This window comes from Triticum aestivum, chromosome 2A (genome assembly GCF_018294505.1).
Source record: "Triticum aestivum cultivar Chinese Spring chromosome 2A, IWGSC CS RefSeq v2.1, whole genome shotgun sequence".
Classification (NCBI taxonomy): Eukaryota; Viridiplantae; Streptophyta; class Magnoliopsida; order Poales; family Poaceae; genus Triticum; species Triticum aestivum.
This window is the reverse complement of record NC_057797.1, coordinates 535,412,889-535,420,311: the sequence shown is the minus strand read 5'-3', so window position 1 is coordinate 535,420,311 and position 7,423 is coordinate 535,412,889.

Below are 7,423 nucleotides of genomic sequence, written 5' to 3'. Positions count from 1 at the left end.
CCCTCGCGTCCTCTGCGCCTGCTGCTGCTCCGAGGCCGCCGCCTCCACCCCACAGTCATGCACTACCCGCGCTCCGGGCCGCACTCGCACCGCACGCGCGCGCTCTGCTTGCCTGCCTGTCGCGCGCCCGCGCGCGCCTCCTCCCCTACTTGCTCACCGCACCCACGCCCTGCTTGCCCTGCTTCGGCGATGTCCGCGCGACCCACGCCTGCCTGTTGCCGCTGCTTGCACCGCCGCGCCTGCCGCTGGCCTCTACCACCCGCGCTGACGTCCCGCCGAGCCACCACCGTTGTCGTCGAACCACGACACGCTGCACGCGCCGCCCGGCATCGACCTTCTCTTGCCACCGCACGGTCCGGCCCCAACCGCGCGCCTGCTCTGCGTCGTGGCCTCGCTCGTTGTCGCCCCCTGCTGCCTGACGCACCTCGCCGCCGGCTACGATGCCCCGGCGCCTCCACTGGCCTAGGCGGGCGCCCAAACGAGCAGCCTCGCCCGCGCCCGTTAAGCCGCCCCGTTAAGCCCCCTGGGGCCTATGGCATGTGGGGCCCAGCCCATGGAACGTTTTAAAAATAAGTAAATAAATAAATAATAATTAATATAATTAATGAATTAATTAAGTTAATTAATCCTATTTAATTAATCTAATTAACCTGTTAGTTTAATTAAACAATAATTAATTAACCTAACCCTAATTAACCTAAACAGAGAATGACAGGTGGGTCCCACGGGGCCCACACGTCAGGTTGACCAGGTCAACGTTGACTGCTGACATCATGCTGATGTCATGCTAACGTCATGCTCACGTTAGCATGCACTGTTCTGGATAATGTTAAAATTAAAATAATTAAATAAATGCTAAAAATGATTTTAATCTTTTAAAATCAATATAAAATAAACCATAGCTCGGATCGAAAAACTTTATGCATGAAAGTTGCTCAGAACGACGAGACGAACCCGAATACGCTACCCACATACATGTCAGATGCCTCTAACTATCTGAACATGGAACATTCCCCCTCCGGTCATCTGTCTGACACAGGTCCGGAACCGGGAAAACATTCCCGGTTGAATTCCCCCTTCACCTATATTGTGTAGCCATACGTTAGGTCACACCCGACACATCTTATTGCCATGTTATGCCTTATGATGCATTGTTTGCTCTGTATTTACTGTTTCTTCCCCCTCTTCTCTCCGGTAGACCCCGAGACCAATGCAGCACCTGTGATCAACTACGTCGACGACGACCCCTCCTTGCCAGAGCAACCAGGCAAGCAAACCCCCCTTGAGCATTCCGATATCGCCCACTTCTTTCCCTCTCATGCTTGCATTAGAACTGCTACTACTTTTTGTATGATCCTACTCTGATGCATAGCCTGTTTTTGTTACCTGCTTATTGTTACCTTACCTGCTTATCCTAAACTACTTAGTATAGGTTGGTTAGTGATCCATCAATGACCCCCACCTTGTCCCAGTTGCCCCCGCTTTATGTTCGATGATTCGATCAACGTGATCGACGTTCAGGCCCCGACACCGCACATCACCCCCTAGTTGTATGACTCTGCAGAGTTACCATCGAGTGCTGAGGGTGGAACCTCTTACATCACTCCTGATGATATCTCTGTAGTGTAGCTATATGGTCGAGGTCATCAAGGGTGAGTTCCTCCTTAACCACTTCCGTCACGGCTCTGTCGTGCAACTCCTCAAGTGTGAACCTCAAGGGTGAATCCTCTTACGTTCACCTTGATGATAACATCGAGTGGAATTCACCGGGGGTGATTCCTCGGGTTTTCCCCTTGGTGTTAGACACACAGTTACTATGGTTACTATGACTTTACACTGAACCATGTTACTAAAGATGGGTCAGCCCTGAGGGGTACCCGCACGAGCTTAATAGCGAGTGATGTGGAGTCGGGTTGACCTGAAAGGTGCCCGCAAGATACTTACGAGGCATGGCTGGGCATTCTTAGCCCTTGCCGCAAGTACTCGAGACGGGGCAACGGGGTCACATCTTTCATGAGTCTCTGCTTGTTACCGCGTGCTCCCAATCCACTACGATTTGGATATTTGATCAGAGGGGCCTCTGGCCTGATAGCACTAACCATCACGTGGGCATAGTATGGGTGTTCTGCGTCATATGCGTCAGTCGAAGCTTAATAGACGTCAGCGACTGAGCGGCGCGTGCCTGGTTGGACTGCGTAAGCTCCTGCCTTGTTGAAGGAGGTAGCTAGGTCTGCTCACCGGCCACGTACGCAATGTGCAGGAGTTCCCGGGGATATGGCCCATGACCCCTGGGGGCATAGGTTTAGTCCGGCGTGCTGGCCTCTCTATTAAGCCTGGGTCGGGTTGCGGCGTATTGTTTGGCCGAGGCCGGGCATGACCCAGGAAAGTGTGTCCGGCCGGAGTTAATCGAGCGTGGTGGGTAAGTTGGTGCACCCCTGTAGGGAAGAAAACATCTATCGATAGCCTGTCCTACGGTAACGGACACTTGGAGTTGTATCCCGATCAATACAACTAGAACTGGATACTTGAGATGAGAAATGGATATGAGACATGGTTATGATGAATGGATAGTATGGCTCTGGGATAGCTTTCTCGCAGGGAGTCGAGAAAGGATCTCTGGCCGAGGTTGACAACACTACTGCTACTTTACTTTATGCTACTCTACTCCCTCCCGTTGCTGCAAGATGGTGGTTTCCAGAAGATGCTAGTCACCGATAGGACTAAGCCTTTCCTCTATTTTGGCATTCTGCAGTTTAGTCCACAAATACAACCCATTTCCTTTGATACAGATGCATACTTAGTTTAGATCTGATGTAAGTCTTGCGAGTATTTTGGATGAGTACTCACAGCTGCTTTGCTACCTCTTTTCCCCATACCCGATTGTTGCGACCAGATGACGGATCCCAGGAGCAAGACGACACCACTGATGACTTCTGCTACCCCAAGGGTGCCTACTACTACGTGACGGCCGCTGACGACTTGGAGTAGTTAGGAGGCTCCCAGGCAGGAGGCCTTGCCTTTTCGATCGATGTTGCTTTTGTGCTAGCCTTCTTAAGGCAAACTTGTTTAACTTATGTCTGTACTCAGATATTGTTGCTTCCGCTGACTCTTATGTATTCGAGCTTATGTATTCGAGCCCTCGAGGCCCCTGGCTTGTAATATAAAGCTTGTATTATTTTAATTTATGTCTAGAGTTGTGTTGTGATATCTTCCCGTGAGTCCTTGATCTTGATCGTACACATTTGCGTGTATGATTAGTGTACGATTGAATCGGGGGCGTCATAGAGGGGTAGGGACCGGTGACGAGGACGACCGATGAGGGCGGGGTCCGTAGGGCGACGAGGAAGACCGGCAAGGGTGGGGACTGACGACGGGGACGGCCACCGGAGAGGGACAAGAGGCGTGGTGCCGTGCTCCTCGGGGGAGATGCGGATCCAGGCCGACAGCCCGAGGAGGAAGAAGCTGGGGCGATCTGTTTTTTTGACTGGATCCAACGGCCGCGTGGCTCACATCCGACGGCCTGGGCTGGACCGACCGAAACTTTCGGCCGGTGCGCCGGCGCCTATAAGTGCCCTTTTTATATGGAGGTATGTTGACTTGCGCTGTTGATGATCTGTCAAACATGCCAAGCTATTGTCCTTAGTAATTGTTGTAAGCACTCTACATATTCGGCGTCCAATTCTGTGTAGGACAGCACCTTGCCTATCTGTCTGTGTGGGCCGTACGCGCACTAAGCAGTGAAGGCACTCTTAGATCATACATAAGTGGAGAAAGGGCCCCTCTCGTTAGGGTTTTGTGTCCTCTTGGCAGCGTGAGGCGATCGCCGTAGAGAAATCCCCTCCCTTGCCATCATTCGCTGATGGGAGTCTGTGCGAGCTTTGCTACAGCTACGGAACGATTCATACTAAAAGGGACGAAGGAACGGAAAGAGGATGTTCAAGCTCGTGGATGAACACGAGCGAGGTCGAGGAGATGCTGAAGAAGTTGGGACTCGTGGAGGAATAGACGATGCGGTTTTGGAGGAAGAGGAAGCGATCTGCTGGATGGCTATAGCTCAAGCTCAAGTGTACATGGAGAAATCTTATAGCTAGTACTTGATTCTATAAGAACCATGTGGGTTGCATGGGATCTGGCCAAAGAGGTGAAGATCCGGCCGCTCAACGACAACATTTTAGACCAACTCTAGCCGGTCGATGTAAACGGGCGCGGTTTTTGTCCGCTTGAATTTGCCGAATGGACGAGTATGTCCAATTTTCATAGGGGATGTTGGTGCGTCCAATGCAGCCGACAAATTTGGTCCGTGCAGTAGGTTAAAATAACTAAATAGGCATAAAACATTTAAAATAAAAACATGCATATTAAAACGCTGGTCAAAGTCCACTTATAATAATTAAAACATAAAATATTAAAACGTTTCCTCGCCCTCCTTGGACAGGTCGACGAATGTCGGCGGCGCCGCCCATGGGAAGGCCTGCTGGTAGGCTGCTAGTGCCGCTGCCTTCGGCGCCTGCTACTGCTACACCGCGTCGCCGTTTTCTCCTGCTCACGCCGCTTGGCCTCCTCCTCGCGCTCCCACTACATCAGGCGCTTCTCCTCTGCTTGCTTTGCCGCCAGACCGCGTCCCTCCCATTCGTCGATGTGATGTCGCTCCTCCTCCATTGTGCCTAGCCAAACGGGCGGCGCAAAGACGTAGATCTATAGCTCACTCGTCCACTAGTAGATCTCGAGGGCGAGCGTCGGTGCGGGAGGGGGCGGTAGCGGTGGATATGGCTGTAGTGGTGGCAGTGGCGGTGGGGGAGGAGCCTGGACGCCGGACGCGGACTCTTGGAGTGCCTTCTCAAAGGCCAGTCCACATGGCCATCTCGGTGCACACAGACTCCTCCATGGCTCACCACGTCGCCTCCTCGAGGGCCGCCTGGAAGTGGCCTCCTCCTACTCGTCCACCTCTCGCACCACCACCGGCGGTTGAAGGCGGGCATCCATCTGGACGACCCCACGGCGGCGCGCATCGTGCTCCGTCAGGAACCAGACATCCCGGTTCATGGAGTTCGACGCATATGCAGGGTTGCGTCGTTGCTCATGCGAGAGGAGGGCACAGAGGTTGTGGATCTCCAGTGTGTGTGCGCGCTCAGACTGTGGCACGACTGACACCAGACTATGGTTGGGGTCGAGGTGCCAGCTGTGTGGGAGGTATAGCCGGTCGCGTGCATGTGTCTGACACCCCCGATTTGACCATACACTAATCATACACGCAAACGTGTACGATCAAGATTAGGGACTCACGAGAAGATATCACAACACAACTCTTCAAATAAAATAAGTCATACAAGAATCATATTACAAGCCATGGGCCTCGAGGGCTCGAATACAAGAGCTCGATCATAGACGAGTCAACGGAAGCAACAATATCTGAGTACAGACATAAGTTAAACAAGTTTGCCTTAAGAAGGCTAGCACAAACTGGGATGCAAATCGAAAGAGGCGCAGGCCTCCTGCCTGGGATCCTCCTAAACTACTCCTGGTCGTCGTCAGCGGCCTGCACATAGTAGTAGGCACCTCCCGAGTACTAGCAGTCGTCATCGACAGTGGCGTCTGGCTCCTGGACTCCATCGTCTGGTCGCAGCAATCGGGTATAGAAAGGGGGAAAAGGGGGAGCAAAGCAACCGTGAATACTCATCCAAAGTACTCGCAAGCAAGGAGCTACACTACATATGCATGCATTGGTATCAAATGGGAAAGGGATAGCATATATGGACTGAACTGTAGAATGCCGAAATAAAAGGGGGATAGCTAGTCCTATCGAAGACTACGCTTCTGGTAACCTCCATCTTGCAGCAGAAGAAGAGAGTAGATGGTAAGTTAACCAAGTATCGTCGCATAGCATAATCCTACCCGGTGATCCTCCCCTCATCGCCCTGTGAGAGAGCGATCACCGGTAGTATCTGGCACTTGGAAGGGTGTGTTTTATTAAGTATCCAGTTCTAGTTGTCATAAGGTCAAGGTACAACTTCGGGTCGTCCTTTTACCGAGGGACACGGCTATTCGAATAGATCAACTTCCCAGCAGGGGTGCACCACATTTCCCAACACGCTCGATCCCCTTTGGCAGGACACACTTTCCTGGCTCATGCCCGGCCTCAGAAGATCAACACGTCGCAGCCCCACCTAGGCACAACAGAGAGGTCAGCACGCCGGTCTAAATCCTACGGCGCAGGGGTCTGGGCCCATCGCCCGTTGCACACCTGCACATTGCGAACGCGGCCGGTAAGCAGACCTAGCATCCCTAATACAAGAGCAGGCGTTCCAGTCCAATCCGGCGCGCGACGCTCAGTGGCTGACGTCACGAAGGCTTCGGCTGATACCACGACGTCGAGTGCCCATAACTGTTCCTGCGTAGTTGGTTAGTGCGTATAGGCCAGTGGCCAGACTCAGATCAAATACCAAGATCTCGTTAAGCATGTTAATTGAAGTATTCGCGAACGCCGACCAGGGCCAGGCCCACCTCTCTCCTAGGTGGTCTCAACCTGCCCTGTCGCTCCGCCACAAAGTAACAGTTGGGAGCCCTCGGGAACTCACGCCCACCACTACCTGGATGGAGCCACCTATCCTTTCAACCCCCCACATCGAAATCACTTGCGGGTACTCTATGAGCCTACCCGACTTTAGTCACCACATGTATCATGTGTAATATGTCTAGTATATACCCGTGATCACCTCCCAAGTGATCACAGTCCGATAGTATAGCATGGCAGACGGACAAGAATGTAGGGCCACTGATGGAATACTAGCATCCTATACTAAGCATTTAGGATTGCAGGTAAAGGTAACAACAGAAGTAGCAAGGACAGGCTATGCATCAGAATAGGATTAATGGAAAGCAGTAACATGCTACACTACTCTAATGCAAGTAGTAGAGAGAAGAATAGGCGATATCTGGTGATCAAAGGGGGGGGGGGCTTGCCTGATTGCTCTGGCAAGGAGGGGTCGCTGTCGATGTAGTCGATCACGCGGGTAACAACGGCGGTCTCGAAGTCTACCGGAAAGAAGTAACAGAAGGGGAACACAAATAAATAATAAAGCAATCAAAGCAACACAAACTATAACATGGCAATACGTGGTGCTAGGGTGACCTAATGCAGTAGTAGGCGATACCGGCGAAGGGGGGAAACATCCAGGAATGTATTCCCGGTGTTTCGCGTTTTCGGACAAACGGATTGGAGGGAGAAAGTTGCGTGTTCACTATGCTAAGGATGTGTGAAGGACGAACGGGCCGCGTATTCGGATTCATCTCGTCGTTCTGAGCAACTTTCATATATAAATTATTTTCATCCGAGTTACGAATTATTTTATATTAATTTTCAAAGTTTTTATAACACTTTGTAGTTTCTTATAATTCGAATTTAAAAGGTGGAACTGATATGGGT